The sequence below is a fragment of the Piliocolobus tephrosceles genome, chromosome 5, assembly GCF_002776525.5.
Source record: "Piliocolobus tephrosceles isolate RC106 chromosome 5, ASM277652v3, whole genome shotgun sequence".
NCBI lineage: Eukaryota > Metazoa > Chordata > Mammalia > Primates > Cercopithecidae > Piliocolobus > Piliocolobus tephrosceles.
In genome coordinates, this window is record NC_045438.1 from 77049054 (window position 1) to 77065149 (window position 16096).

At 36.4% G+C, this 16096-nt stretch overlaps 1 pseudogene across 1 annotated transcript; it reads right to left on the minus strand.

Annotated features, from left to right (window-relative positions):
• Nucleotides 1-3929: 3929 nt before the first annotated feature.
• On the minus strand, nt 3930-5451 carry LOC111534135 (annotated as a pseudogene). The gene has a single exon (XR_002729035.2). The product of XR_002729035.2 is annotated as an alpha-ketoglutarate-dependent dioxygenase FTO pseudogene (transcript).
• Nucleotides 5452-16096: the final 10645 nt, after the last annotated feature.

A 16096-nucleotide genomic window follows, 5' to 3' on the forward strand; every position in this document is an offset into this window, starting at 1 on the left:
AGGAGAGCCAAAGGTATAGTTTTAGTCCGAGTCTGAAGGACTGAGAACCAGGGAAGATGATGGTGTAAGCTCCAGTCCAAGTCCAAGTAGAAGGCAGAAGACTGCTGTCCTGGCTTGAAGACAGAGAGATAGAGAGAGAATTCTCCCTTGTTCTACCTTTTTGTTTTATTCAGGTTTCCAATGTAGTTGATAAGGTGCACCCACAATGAGGACAGTCTACCAGTAGAAATGTTAGTGTAAACCAGAAACACTCCCACAGTCATGCAAAATATCTGGGCACCTCATAGTCCAGTCGAATTGACTCATAAAATTAACCATCATGCCCACTTACTCTGTATGCCTGAGGGACATCTCTTAAGCTCTTCAACTTCCACATGATGGAGAGGTCAATCTTTTAGCTATAAGATTATAGACTAAAGTAGAAGTTCTGGTTTCACTGAGTGTGATATTAATGGAAGGCGTCGTGCCATTATCTGAGAAGTTTAGACTGAAGGATTCTAGAGCAAGGAAAGTAATGTATGCCCAAAATTGAGAGACTTAGTTGAGGGCTTCTGAGTAGAATAGCTGGCCCAAAGAAAATACACATGTACCTTGGAAATCTATAATCAGAGATTGCCGTTAAGTACATTGTAAGCGGGGACTAATATTTCCTAAGCTGTGGCTGTATCCATCCACTAATAACTATCTAGTGCTGTAACATGACACGACACTGATTCTGTTTAACCTGGATTTGGGGAAGAATGGTTTTTCTTGGCCATTTAGGAATGCCCTGCTAAATTGGATTTCCTTTCTTCTTCAAGTCTCGGTCCGAGAATCAAACTCTCAATAACTTTTCAATTCGCCATATTTTAGAAGCTCTATTAGGTTCTTATGAAAACAGAATTCCCTGAGGTCTCACCAAATATTTAATAATTCCATAGTGAGTGTGTTTCTCAGGTCTCTTTGGTTACTGTAGCCAAATAGAATTGTACAATTCATTTTTTCCTTGTAACATGGATAAAGTTTCTCAGAATGAGCTGAAATTACTTATTTATTTTAAATATGTTGAATGTTCTTCTAATATATCATGTAGGATATTCAATTTTATAAATACTAGCAGGGTGATATGAAATAATTTTTGCATAATCAGAATATTTAAAATAAGATTGCTGGTTTTGAGATGTTAAATGTAAACTCTAATATAAATTTTCAACTGTGATGACCAAGGAACTGTTCATAAGATAAAATAAATGATGCATCTAGAATGGATAATATTTAGGTTTGTGATAGGCTTGGAATCAAAGTTCCATGTTTTAATAAATTCAATACCACCCCCAATAACAACAAATCAGTCATAGATATTTAGTGAGCATTTTATTTCTATGTATTTATAAAACTTATTTTATAAATACCTTTTTTGGTTTCTTATCTCATCCTTTTAATATTTTTATTGGATATGAATATTTTATGATGCACATGACATTAGTACAAGCAGTCTACAAATAGAGTTCTATAGTCACACATATATTGGGGTGAGCACAGAGCATTTTGACTAGAGGGATGCAATCAAGCAGGCTTGGAGAGCGCTAACATGAAGAGGTGATACAGGTCAGGTTCACAATTAATGATAAAACGGAGAAAAAGAGGGAGTATGGCAAACCATAGGCTGGGTCATGCCCCAACTCGCAGTGGGAAGATGCTATTTAGCTTGTTGCCATGCGAGGATGGGGGCCTAGGACTATTGGGTGTTCTGAGTTCTAAAGAAAATGCAGACCTTGGCTGGGCGCAGTGGCTCACACCTGTAATCCCAGCACTTTGGGAGGCCGAGGTGGGTGGATCACGAGGTTGAGATAGAGACCATCCTGGCCCACATGGTGAAACCCTGTCTCTACTAAAAATACAAAAATTAGCTGGGCGTGATGGCACGTGCCTATAGTCCTAGGCACTTGCGAGGCTGAGTCAGGAGAATCACTTGAACCTGGGAGGTGGAGGTTGCAGTGAGCCGAGATCGTGCCACTGCACTCCAGCCTGGTGACAGAGCAAGACTCCGTCTCAAAAAAAAAAAAAAAAAGAAAGAAAGAAAGAAAATGCAGACCTTTTAATTTTATGTGAAATCTCCCATTTTTTAAATATTGGCACCTAATGGAATATAACAAAAAATGAACATCATAGGGGCTAAAGAACACACTGGGCTGGATGGCCCGAGGGTGCCCCATCTGTGACTTTTAAACGCCACGCCCTCCTGGTCTACGTTATTTCATTTAATCTCTGTGATGACCCTGTGAGACAGTGCTTCACTTCTCTTTTACCAATGAGGAAACCAAGGCTCAAAGACACCAGGGGATGAATCCAAGGTCTGAGAGACTCGAGTCTCAACACGATGAGACCCTGGCCGCTTTGCTTAACACGACATTTCTGTGTCTATTAACTGCATGGCAATGAGTGCAGGCCGTGAACCACTGCAATTCTGGTGGCAGGAAAGAGTTTATTCTCAGTGCACCTTCAACGGGCAAAAGCTCTTCAACTTCTCAACTACTGTGAACACCTACACGAGAGGGCAACAGGCTGGGGAAAGGGGGGCTAACTATTCTCACGATTTCTTGGGACATCAGTGGGCAGGAGCCAGGTCGGAAAGGGTGAGATGTGTTAATGGCATCACAAGACAAAACTGGCGGAGGGGTCAGAAAGAGAGATGAAAACATCTACATCCAGGTCAGTTCACCCACACATAACAGTACTAGAATTTCCTGGATATTTGACTATGTTCTGGAAATTTTTCTAAGTCTGTAACTAGAATCATCTCACTTAATGTTCACCTTGGGAGTGGTGCCTTTCATATTCCCCATTATTCAGATGAGGAAACTGAGGCATGTTAACATACCAAAGGACACAAAGCTAGTGAGAGTCTTAAAGCTCAGGTTTTAATCCCTACTCTCTCTTGTCTCTCTGAGTCTCCAATGTCATCAGGATGGGCCACTGAGGTTCTTCAAACCTCAGTTCCACCTGTTATTACATAAGAATGAGGGACTTACAGAAAAAATAATACTATGCTGGTGAAATCAGCGGAACAATGTAAATAGGGCTGTGTCTCTTTCAAAAGACCAGGGAAACTCCCTAAAGGCAGGATATCAACTTTATTTTAATTGTTAACATCTCCTTCCTGTGCGCTGAGCATAGCACTCAAAGCTCAGGCTTTTACTTAGGTTTGTCTTAGAGAAAGGAAAGAGGCCAATCTTCAGTGAGTCATTTCTCTTTTAGTTTCTTTGCCTTTGGGGATAGAGGCTACAGAGGAATGGAAATGAGAATTCCTGCTCACAAACTTTTTATAGAAGCATTGTCCAATAGGACTTTCTTCGATGATGAAAATGTTCCATATCTGTACTGTCCATACAGCAGTCACTAGTCACATGAGGCTATTAAGCACTTGAAATGTGGCCAGGGCAACTGAAGAGCTGCATTTTATATTAAAATTAGAACTAAATTTAAATTGAAGTAGCCACAGCTAGCTAGTGGCTACCATATTGGACAGCACTTATGGGTGTGGTGAGAAACTGGGATGTCTCTAAGTTCTGTCTTTCCCCAGAGGGCTGGGTCCACTCCAGAATCTCTGAAAAAGCTTAGTAAAGAGGAAAGTAGGTTAGGCTTTGTCACATGCTGGGCTTGTTCCTGTCACCTGCCCTGGACCTTGGGGGCTGAATGGCTCACATTTTAAAATCTGAACAATTTTGGGGGAAGAAGGTCCTGTTTAACACCAAATCAGACTATAACACAGGGTCATTTTAAAACATTTAAAAATTCATGGGCACCATTTCCTAGCTGTTTTGGATTGGGACCCGGGTGCTACAATCTAGGGGCCAAGAGAAGTCTCCGTTGCCCTTCCTTAAGCCCATGACAACACTGGAGGAGAAAGTCGATCTCTTTTTCTCCTCTGCCTGAGACTTGTGCTCCTTCTAGGGTTTTGCTTCCAGAAGCTGACCTCTGAGTTCTGAAACGATGTCTGTGAGATCAAATGGCAGAGGCATCGAAACGTCATCCTTTTCCCAGTATGGCTGACATTCTGGGTTCTGATCAGCAGGTAAAGTTTGGGCAATTTGCGACTGGCACCTGGCATGCCATTCTCTCCTCAGGTTCTGGCGTGCAGTGAGCGAGGCAAGGATGGCAGTCAAGATTTCATTCCTTTGTTCCACGGGGAGCCCCACTCTTTTAACTTCATGAAGCACAGTATTTGTCACACCCTCCATCTTCTTCCACAGTGCTTCCAATTGAGCCATGGGTTGACACCACCAGTCAGTGCACTTTCTGTATCGATTGCCTTGCAACCAAAACTGCCTCAGCCACTCAAACTCGACCTCATTATGAATTTCTTCTCCTTGTTTCAAAACTGCAGCCTCAAAGGATTTCAAAGAGACATCACCATTGTCCACATTGTCACGGACATTCTGCAGAGCCAACTGACAGCGTTGTAAAATATAATCCAAGGTTCCTGTTGAGCTCTCTGCCACTTGGTGGGTGAAACTAAACCGAGGTTGTGAACCAGCCAAAATGCAATGTTGGTTGGTGGCACTGAGATCATCAAGCATGAAATAGGAGTCTCCTTGGTGAAGGGGTATCGCCAAACCAGGTGTCTCTATGTCCCATGAGATCTTAAAACCAACATGCCAAATATCAGGATCTCTGCTTTCGAAATGAGAGTCATCCTCACTTTCCTCTTCAGGGCCTTCACAGCTATAACTGTACACTGCCACTGCTGACCTGTCCACCAGATTTTCATCATGATGCCAGCTCACTGCCATTTTCCCCATGCCAAAATAACGTTCCTCTTTCAGGTATGGCATTTTCTGAGGATCCATGAAATTCAGCAAAGTTACGTTGTATGCTGCTCTGCTCTTAATGTCCACTTCATCTTGTCCGTCGTAGGATGACCCCATCCCAACCCTGGGGAAATCTGCAGACATACACAATGGCACAGCATCCTCATTAGCCTTCTCTTTGGCAGCAAGTTCTTCCAAAGCCTGGATGGTTTCTATCTGCAGGTAGTCATTGAGCTTGAGGAAGGTCTCACAAGCAGCGGCTATTTCAGCCTCGGGGTATTTTATATTAGACCCTTTCACTGGCCAGGGGACCGTGAAGAGCCTGGTGTTCAGGTACTTGTAGGTACAGCCTGGATTACCAATGAGGATGCGAGATACCAGAGTGAGCAGATCTTTGCCTTGGATCCTAACCAGGTCCCGAAATAAGCAGCCATGCTTGTGCATTGTGAGAAAGGCTTCTTGAACCTCTTTATGGAGCTCCTCAGATACACTGCTGGCTTCTCGGAGAATTAGTTTAGGATATTTCAGCTGCCACTGCTGATAGAATTCATCATCTTTGGGAGTCAGATAAGGAAGCCAAGTGTCTTCAAGCTCTTCAAGAAGCCTCAGTTTCTTAGCTTTGCGCTCTCGTTCCTCGGCGGTCAGGGTGCACTTCATGCTGCCACTCTATAAATACATTTTATAAATATAAATATAAACATAAACATGTTTTCCCTTTGAAATCCCAGTTTCATATAATTTCTTGTTATTTATTTAAGTTATAGTAAACAATCTGTGACTATAACCACATGTAGGTAGACATATATTGCCATGGTTGGTAGTGTTGGGAATGAAACCCATAGCCTTGCTGACCTAGGCGTAATGAGTTTCAGGGAGAATGTGAAACAGAAAACGATTATTTCTGAATATTGGTGGCGATCTTGAGAGGCATCTGATTTTGACTACTGAACATATTCAACATGACTGCTCTTTCCAATCCTCTTTATTAGGCAAAGGGCAAGAGATTAGTTCTTGTATCCCACTGAGTAACTTTATAGGTATGTAATTGTAAAATCAGAATAAATAAGGCCTCAAGGACAATTATAAATGATCATAATTTTCTGAATAATTCAAGGGGAAACAAAACAGGATGCTAATTTTTTAAATATAATTTAGATACTTGAAAAAATTCACAACAAGAGTGTTTTAGTACATGAATCTCTTGAAAGTTGTCAGTTATTTTATGCAGTTCAAGCCGTGGAGTCCTGGTGGTTATTTCAAATTGTCTCAACAGGAAAATAAATGTATGATTTCTGCTATTACTAATCAATATCCCATAATAAATGCTTAGCTATTAAATCTACACAAAATGTTTTCAGCCATTTAATGCCGTTGAAATAGCAGATCTCAAAATTGAACACACTCTATCTGACTCTCCACATTAATTTTCCTCTGTTACACTATCTCCAGATCAAAGGGATATCGCAGCTAAATACAACAATTTAAGTTCTTAGTATGATTTGTGACCTATTATATCTAGCATTTGTAATGAATTCTTTATACATAAAGGATATTATAATTATAATTATAAAATGAAAGAAAAAAAAATGCCTAGTGACATGGGTACCAAAGATCTTTGCCTGTTTATACTTTACAATGTGTTTCTGTAGGAACATTTTGTTCCAGCTGCATCTAATATTCTGGGAAGTTGCTATACTTTGAATATAATAATAAAATCACAATGTGAAATTGTTTTTTAGAAGGATCTAGGAAGCTATTTAATTTTGTCCACCATCTCCCTTGTTTACTGATAATACCATACTCCTCAGTTGATGTTGATTGGACCAATAATGACTGTTCATACCTATTTAAACACTCTCTTAGAGATGACTGGGGCTCCCTTGCAGACTCCCAGTTGTACTGCCGCTCGCCACTCTGGGTGGACCCAACTCTGTCATAGCCAGAAAACAACTTAAAAGAAGGCTAGTACAATTTCTCCCACCCTAATACAGTTTATACAAGAGTCAAGAGAATGAGCCTCAGCCATCTGTCTTGGAATTTTCTTCCAGACAGTGGATAGAATAAGCAAGACAACATCTTTTATATTAGCTACCTTGACACGATCATTCAGCAGGAGGAATAACATGTCTATGGTACACAAAAGTTCTTTTGAATTTGAAAGCTTGAGTCGATTCTTTCAACTTCCATTTAAATTTCTTGCCATCTATCTTTAGCCATTTTTAATACTTTTATTTATTTATTAAAATTACAACTTTTATTCTAGATAGAGGGAGTACCTGTGCAAGTTTGTTATATGAGTATATTGTATGATGCTGAGGTTTGGGGTAAAGATCCCATCACCCAAGTGGCGAGCATAGCACCCAATAAATAGTTTTTCAATCATGCCATCGCTCCCCTCCCCTCCCCTCTCTAGTAGCTGCAGTGTCTGTTGTTCCCATGAGTATGTCCACGTGTGCTCAGTGTTTAGCTCTCACTTATAAATGAGAACATGCAGTATTTGGTTTTTTGCTCTTGCATTAATTTGCTTAGGATTATGGCTTCCAGCTGCAACCACAATGCCGCAAAGGACATGTTTTTGTTTTTATTGTTTATAACAGTGCAGTATTCCATGGTATATATGTACCGAGATTTTTTAAAAATTCAGTCCACCACCAATAGGTACCTAGGTTGATTTCATCTCTTTGTTATTGTGAATAGCGCTGTGATAAACATGAGTGCATGTGCCTTTTTGGTATAATGATCTATTTTCATTTGGGTATATGCCCAATATTGGGATTGCTGAGTTGAATAGTAGCTCTATTCCAAACTGCTTTCAGCAGTGGCTAAACTAATTTACATTCCCAACCAACAGTGTACAAGCATTTCCTTTTCTCTGCACCTTGCCAGCATCTGATGTTTTCTGACTTTTTAATAATAACCATTCTGATTAGAGTTAGATGGTATCTCATTGGGGTTTTGGTTTGCATTTCTCTGGTGTTTAGTGATCTGGAGCATTTTTCTTACATTCGTTGGCTGCACGTATGTCTTCTTTAAAGAAATGTCTGTTTATGTCCTTTGCCCCATTTTTAATGGAGTTACTTGTTTTCCACTTTTTCAATTGTTTAAGTTCCTTATAGATTCTGGATATTAGACATTTGTCAGATGCATAGTTTGCAAGTATTTTCTCCCATTTTGTAGATTGTCTGTTTACTCTGTTGGCAGTTTCTTTTGCTGTGCAGAAGCCCTTTAGTTTAATTAGGTCCCACTTGTCAATTTTTGTTTTTGTTGCAATTGCCTTTGGAGACTTAGTCAAAAATTCTTTGCCAAGTCTGATGTTGAAAAGGGTATTGCCTAGGTTTCCTTCTAGGATTTTTATATTGATAGTTTTTTGTCTTATATTTGAATGTTTAATACATCTTGAGTAAATTTTTGTATATGGTGAAAGAGACCTATGGGATGGCATGCAAAACTCAGAAATAAAGCTGCACACCTACAACCATCTAATCTTTGACAAGGACAACAGAAACAAGCAATAGGGAAGGGACACACCCCATTCAATAAATTGTGCTGGGATAACTGGCTAGTCATATGAAGAATAATGAAACTGGACCCTTACCTGTCTTTTAGAATGGAACAACCTCCTTCAGAATGTCTCCCCAGATTTACTCCAAAGTGAAGCTGTGAGAACACAAGAAGGCTTAGCTTTCAACTAATGCTTGTTTTATTTCCATCTTTTAAAATATATTATTATAATAGTGCTATTAGCATATTACAGGAGGAAAACCATTTTTGTAAGTAGCTGGGAGTAATCATGTGAACAGTTTCAGTTTTTCCTGAGCATTAACAATACTCAATTTAACTCCCACTCATCTGGTCAAATAAATACAAAATATTTCAGTTTTAACTTCTTTTTATCCATAATTTTCTCATTCTCTGTTTCATGTTTCCTCATCAACTAACATCTATGCCTTTTACCTATATAACAGATACTCCAGTTTCCTGTAGGTATCTAATATCTTTGTCCACTCATGAATCTCATCCCAACAGGAAGGATAAAAGCATTAAAATAAATCAATTAGAGTTTTAAAATAGCCTACTTTATGTATTTTAAATACTTAGTGTAGAGGGTATTTTATTTGTTGTGATTGGAAAAATATATTTGCATTTTATAAAATAACATTAGCAAATGCTAATAAATCAATTTATACTTGTTCTTATTTTTTGACAATTTCCTAGTTCCTTTCACATTTGAAATCTGAGCCTTGACATCCAGAGTTTGTAGTGTGAAAAGCATTATTAGTACACATAAACTCTTGTAGGTTTACTTACTGTATGTTAAAATTCAATCTCAACCTCAGAATTTCTAGACTCATTTGACTAGACTATCTATATTTATCCCTTAATGCCCAATTAACCTTAATTTTTCTTAAGTTTATCAATCTCAGATTCTGTTCTAATGACATTGTAGGATAAATGGACATGTTGTGTTATGTATTATGTGCTTTGAGTGTTTAAAAATGTCTCAGTAACTTCAAGAGGGAATTGCCAAAATAAATAAGAATTAGAGTCTCATTAACGGCACACCAAATTCTCAGTAGAAAAACTTTGAGTATTGTTTACAATTTTTATTGGGTCATGAGTTCGTAGTTATTTAACATTTAGAATGTCACTGTATCTGAATTTCAGTGGGTAAAATACTACATTTGGATTAAATAAAAACCAAAACTGTTGTTTGTATGTGTATGTGTGTTCATGTGTGTATAAGCTATGCTGTAATAAGATCTTAATGTTCTGGGCATCTGAAATACTTTATTTAGGAAAACACATATTTTACTATGTACTTATTTATTATTACTCTAGCCTTAATTATTTGGGGTCTAGATAGGCTTTTTTCATTCTTTCTAGAACAAACACTTAGAATCTCCTTAGTAGTCATGTAACCTTTTTGGTGGTGGTGGTGTTTTGAGACAGGGTCTCACTTTGTCACCTAGGCTGGACTGCAGTGGAGTGATCACTGCTCACTGCAGCCTCAACTTCCCAAGCTTAGGTGATTCTCCTACCTCAGCCTCCCAAGTAGCTGGGACTACAGGTGCTTGCTACTATGCTCAGTTAATCTAAACATTTTTAATCCCTCTCCCCATTTGTATGTTTGTTAGATTTTAAAAGAATGTCATCTTATTTCCAAAAAAATAGCAGTTTGTTGCAATCCAATCAGAGCAACTTAACCGTTATACCCCCAAAGGCACTTGACTGCTTTCTGACCGGGGTGGGGAAGAACTTGAATTTCAAATCACATAAGTACCAAATAAGTAAACATGCCTCTTAACCATCTCATCTGGATTTTAACAAATAACTTCCTTCCAACCTCTATAAAACAATAATTGCATACTTAAAACAATAAATGTGTATTTATTTTATAAAATGAAAAGTGAATGCTATTAACTGACATTTCTCCTTTTACAGTCTAGCCAAAGAAAATGAAGACATGATAAAAAATTATCATGTATTAAATTAAAATATATTATTATAATAGTACTATTAGCATATTACAGGAGGAAAATCATTTCTGTAAGTAGCTGGGAGTAATCATGTGAACAGTTTCAGTTTTTCCTAAACATTAACAATACTCAATTTTAACTCCCACTCGTCTGGTCAAATAAATACAAAATATTTCAGTTTTAACTTCTTCTTATCCATAATTTTCTCACTCTGTTTCATTTTTCCTCATCAACTAACTTCTATGCCTTTTACCTATATTTCCTGTAGGCATCCAATATCTCTGTTGAATTTTAAAAGAATGTCATCCTATTTCCAAAAAAAATAGCCGTTTATTGCAATCCAATCAGAACAACTTAATTGTTATACCCCCAAAGGCACTTGGAAGTTATAAAAAAGAAATCAAGAAATGTTATAAAACTTTCTGTCTGCTCTTTGAATAGGATTTCTTTAAAGTATGTAAGATAAGAACCCTGTAGGGATCCTAGTTTTCATTTTCAGATTATAATCTTATTCTTTTCAATCACTTAAACTTTTATTAATTTTTATAAGAATAAAACACTGGAGATATTCAGTTTTTTTGTTTAACCACAATAAAAACTTACCTTTTTTTCATTGACCTCTTCATGAACAATTAATTTATAAACTGACAAGAGTCATCCTCCTCAACTCAATTCTGGAAAAAGGCAATGCCTTGAACACTACCGTGATAAACATAGAAAATATATTTTGTCAGTGTAACATGGTGGAAGAGAATTAGTCACAGGAGGAAAACAAGAGTGATTCAGTAAAGATGTCAGAGTTATTCTGAAGCATAAACTGAGGTGATATCAGAAGCTAAGAAGCAGGTGCAATTGCTGCTGTTTTCCACAATGCATATGTATGATTGATGTGAAACTTACTTTCTGTTCATAATATCACCTATTCAGGATGGACTTGACTATATCCACCTTTGTTTCCACTCATAAGCACTTAAAATATTTATTAATGCACTTTAAAAATTCTTACCTTTGAAATAGATGTTTAGCCTTTACCAGATTAAGGACACCTAATGTTTAGTCATGGACTTTTTATAATCAGATGAAGGCTATTTACTGTCTCCCAGAGAAATATGAATATACCCATGTTTTTACATACAGTTTTCAAGAGCTTACTAACTCCATACAGCCCATGAACCCAGGTTACAAACTTGTATCAGAGATTACAAGATGTGAAATTAAATTTAAGCATTAAGGAGTTGCAATTAAGTAATTGTTATTACCTTGTGTGCAGTAAAACTGTGCGTTTCAATAAGCAAGCATTTTCAAAGTGTTCTTCAGATAAATAGGTTGTTGCATGTGAAAATATTTGATACTAAAAGTCTTGCGTTGGCTCTCTAGTCAAATATGCTTTTAAGAAATGCTGCGAAAAGCAAAAGTTAACAAATATAAATAGCTTTCTTTTGATCAGGATTCCTCAGACTCTTTATTACTCAAGTGTGTATTTTGATTCTCTAAGAAGAAAAATAAGTTCAGAGGGTTTGAAAAATATATTTCCACATTGAGTTTTTTTTTGTTGAACTTCTCACAAGAATATATATTTCTTTGAAGCTCAAGAATTTGAGAAATATTGCAATGAGTTTTTCTTTATTATTATTATTAAACTTTAAGTTCTAGGGTACATGTGCACAATGTACAGGTTTGTTACATATGCATACATGTGCCATGTTGGTGTGCTGCACCCATTAACTTGTCATTTACATTAGGTATATCTCCTAATGCTATCCCTCCCCATGACAGGCCCCGCAAACTGTCACAAGGACAGAAAACCAAACACTGCATGTTCTCACTCTTAGGTGGGAATTGAACAACGAGAACGCTTGGACACAGGGCGGGAAACGTCACATGCAATGAGTTTTTCAAATCAGGCAACAAAAAATTTCTTTAGAGATACAACCCCATTAAGCAGCCCTTGTAATCATTTGAACACCACTAAATTACACTTTGATTCAAGCATATTGATACATTCTAGAAACCCTGACAAATGAATTCAGTAGATATTTCAAATTTTAAGTGGTACTGATGTGCAAACTTTTCAGCTGGGCAAATTCTGTAATGGTGATATTTCTCTAATAACTACAATTACATGCCATATTAGAGAACACAGGAACCTGAATTAAGTGAATATGAGGAAATTTTGATTGCACTCCATGGATTAGACCATTGAATAAGAAGCGAAATTGCAAATTCATTTTTTAAGAAATAGAGCCAACATTGTGTCTAGTATCTGAATGGAGGACCCTGTATTCAGACCCTCCCTAACCTAATTTCAACCACTCTGATTCTGTAACTGGGTTTAAAAGGTAGCCATTTTGTGTTTTAGACTAGAGACAATTTTATGCATTCGTAATTCTACTTATTTGGTTTATTTGGGATTATATTACATGCACATGAAAAGAGAGGCATGTTTTATGAATCTAGGGAAATTTCTAGGTTACTAGAACATTGGTAGTTCTATTCGGCATCCAAAATATTAACTATGTATAAATTCAGTCAACATGAGTTTGTTACACCACAAACTGATGCAGTAATAAAAAGACTGAGCCTATTTTACCTAAGTGTATAATTTTTTTCTTCCATGGAATAACTTCAACAGTTTTGAAACAATGAATCTATTAATTCATGGCATTTAAATTCATTACTTTGGTGACCTGACAAATTTAATGATGATTTCAAAGTAATTACCTTCATTTGAAAGCTAACTAGGAGAATTTAGGACAGAGCATATGAATGTGCTCAGATATCTTTGAATACAAGTTTCAACTTCTCCATCTTGGCCTCAATTTCTGCCTTTGTCCATGTCTCTTTCTTTGATATATATCTCTATATCCGTATACACAGCTACATGGTATATCAGTATAAACAACCCCATTATCCCAGCCAGGATCTTGGGAAAAATGTTTCTTTCCTTTTGTAGACTTTTGTCTTTTCACAAATTACTCTTTTTCATATTTATAAAACATTTCCAAACAGGAGTTATCCCTAACTTCTAAATTTAAAATGTGATTTTAATATCTTGGTTTCTTTATTTCCCAGGAGGTTACATTCCATTATGGATTAGGTACAAATATATTCTATCAGGACCCATAATTAGAAATGAAATTACTTCAGAGTAGTTTTGTCTGTAGCAGAACCATCTTACCTTTAGTTATGTGCTTGAATGGATCAGCTCTCAACTGAAAATGAGTACCCCAAGCTCCAGCTGCTAGCCTGCATTTTATTTGTTTTATTTTTCTCATCAATGAGGCAAGTGTAGCATAAACCTGTGAGACACAAAACTGAGCCTGGAGATTCAACACTTTGTATGGCTATATTAGGCAGAATATTGTAAAAGCAAACACATTGCTGTCTGTGAAGTTAAGGGAATGAAGTTTATACAAATCCAATATTCTGGTCAAGAGAAAGAGTAGGTATAACAGTATAAAATTATAAATTACTGAAGAATTAGAATGCAATGAAAAACACAACTATAAATGAGTAACAATAATAATTTGACTTCCCTTTGTTTGATAAAATGTTTTTGGTCTTTGTGTTACTATTAACTAGTTATTGTAAGAAAAATTTCAGAAGGATTACTAAATAGACATTTTAACATTTTAAATTAATGTAGTACTAGAAAAATAAAATTTGATATGTATTATGTATGTTTCAATAAAACATGCCCTGAAGAAGTTATTTTGTAACCTTTCAGAATATATGAATTTGGATGGGAAAAAATATGTATGAATGCTCCCAGTTTGTCTACTCTTCCTTTAATTGACAAATATATGAGAGATAGATAATAATCAGATTTGCTTGGTTTTCTATACATGGATTTATGCTTTACATTCTGTCAAAGGTTGAAATTTTAAAATTCTACGTTTGTGAACCTGAATGAGAACTGTGCCCTGAGAATCAGAAGATAAGGAATGTTTAGCATGGGAATTCTGTTACATTTATTTGTAAGATTAATTTTCCCCTTGAGAGAGTCACAGTGGGTTGCTTTGAGTAGACAAAAGCCAAAACTGCCTAATTTTGACTTTGTGAATTGAATTTTCCTGATTATTGTATAAGCGACTGATATATATCAGATTACTACTTAACCACTGTGTTCTAGGTTGACTTAATTCGGAAAACAAAAGCAACCATTTAGATAATGGTATAGAGTTTAACTAATACCAATTTAATGCTTTCACAGATCAGAAATCAAACATTAATTTTACCTGCCTGGTTCAATATTTGCCTCTTTTATTCTCCATAAAATTGTTGCAGATCCTCTGTAATACATTTTCTTTCAGCAAGTTATTGATTATATTTTTAACCTTTGAGAACTAGGTTCCTGTTTTAGCATAATGCATTTCAGCCAAGCTATATATTAGTGTAATCACTGATCATCCGTAAAATCCTCCATGGATAATTTAAATTTTCGCTAGATGTGTTGCTTGAGTAATTTATTGGAAGGAAAATCCATAGTATAATTATAAAACAACATGGGTGACCTGTTTTTCTCACCATCATTTTTTTCTCTATTAATTTCGGTTAAATGTATCTTTATCTTATTTTTTAAACTTCCAGATGGCACTGTATCTGCTTCAACTGAAAGTATGATAAAGAAGAACACAATGAAAACTATGAGAAAAAAAGCACTTGTAAATATGTTTTATCCTAGTGATTTGAGTTTGGGGGAGAGAGGGGAACTCCTATTTGTCATATATTTATAATCCAATCAGCTGAGAAAAATTTTCTTAAGGCATTGATTCAAGTTGTACAAATGAAACACAATTCTTAACTAAAGAGAGTGATATTTGTTTAATTAAATTTTAGATTTAAATAAAGCAGACATGTATGTACTCATTTCTCTAACCAAAATGTATGGTACCACTATAAATCTAACAAGTAGAGAAGTTTTTCTCACTCAGCAGAGTCGATCATTACTCTGAATAAAGCTGTTTTCTAAGGCTCACGTGTAAATAATCTGGAAGTTCCGTCATGGCAGTGGGAGGGGGATTATGATCATTTTGCTTCAATTCAAATGAAATATTTACTGAATGCTTATAATTTGGAATAGGAGACTGCTAGACTAGAGGGGAGATTATCCTGAATTTACCGTCTCTCTCCTATTGGTGAAAATTTATATGGATCTCTCAGCCACAATCTAAAATTTTAACAACAACAGCAAATGGAGAAGGGCTTGCACTCCAGGAGATAGTAGAAAGACCTCAAAAAGGATTGGTCAATTGCTACTAACAAGGGCAATTGTCGATTTAAAAGTGTAAATATATTCTGCATTAAAGTACAGTTCATCTGATTGCTTTTCTGCCTCATGTAAAAGACTTCTGCATACAATCTAGTAAGAAAATTAAGATTTAGATTAGAAATTATGCCCCAAAGAACTTTATAAGACTCCTTGATACATTGCAAATTCCCTTTTTAAAAAAATTTTGTTATTTTTTATTTTTTTCAGATTTAAGATCTTGAAATACTAAAACAATAAAGGAATTAGTAATGATTTGGTGACTGGGAAGGACACATCTATGCTCTTCCAAGATAATCTATGGAGGAGAGAGACATCCCAAGATGGAGAAGAAAAAAAATAGATGTAAATAGGAAAGGGAAGTGCTTCTGAGTTAGTCATAGGAAAATGAGGGCTCCACAGGATCTCTCTGGTACCTACTGTCAGGGAGACTATGCTTTAGTGGAGAACATGCCACTAAAGTGGCTATTTATCATGTTTACTGCCTAGACACCCTGACTAATTGAGGAGTTCCAGCACAGCTGGGAAGTACGACCCCAACCAATGCTCCCAGCTCCTAG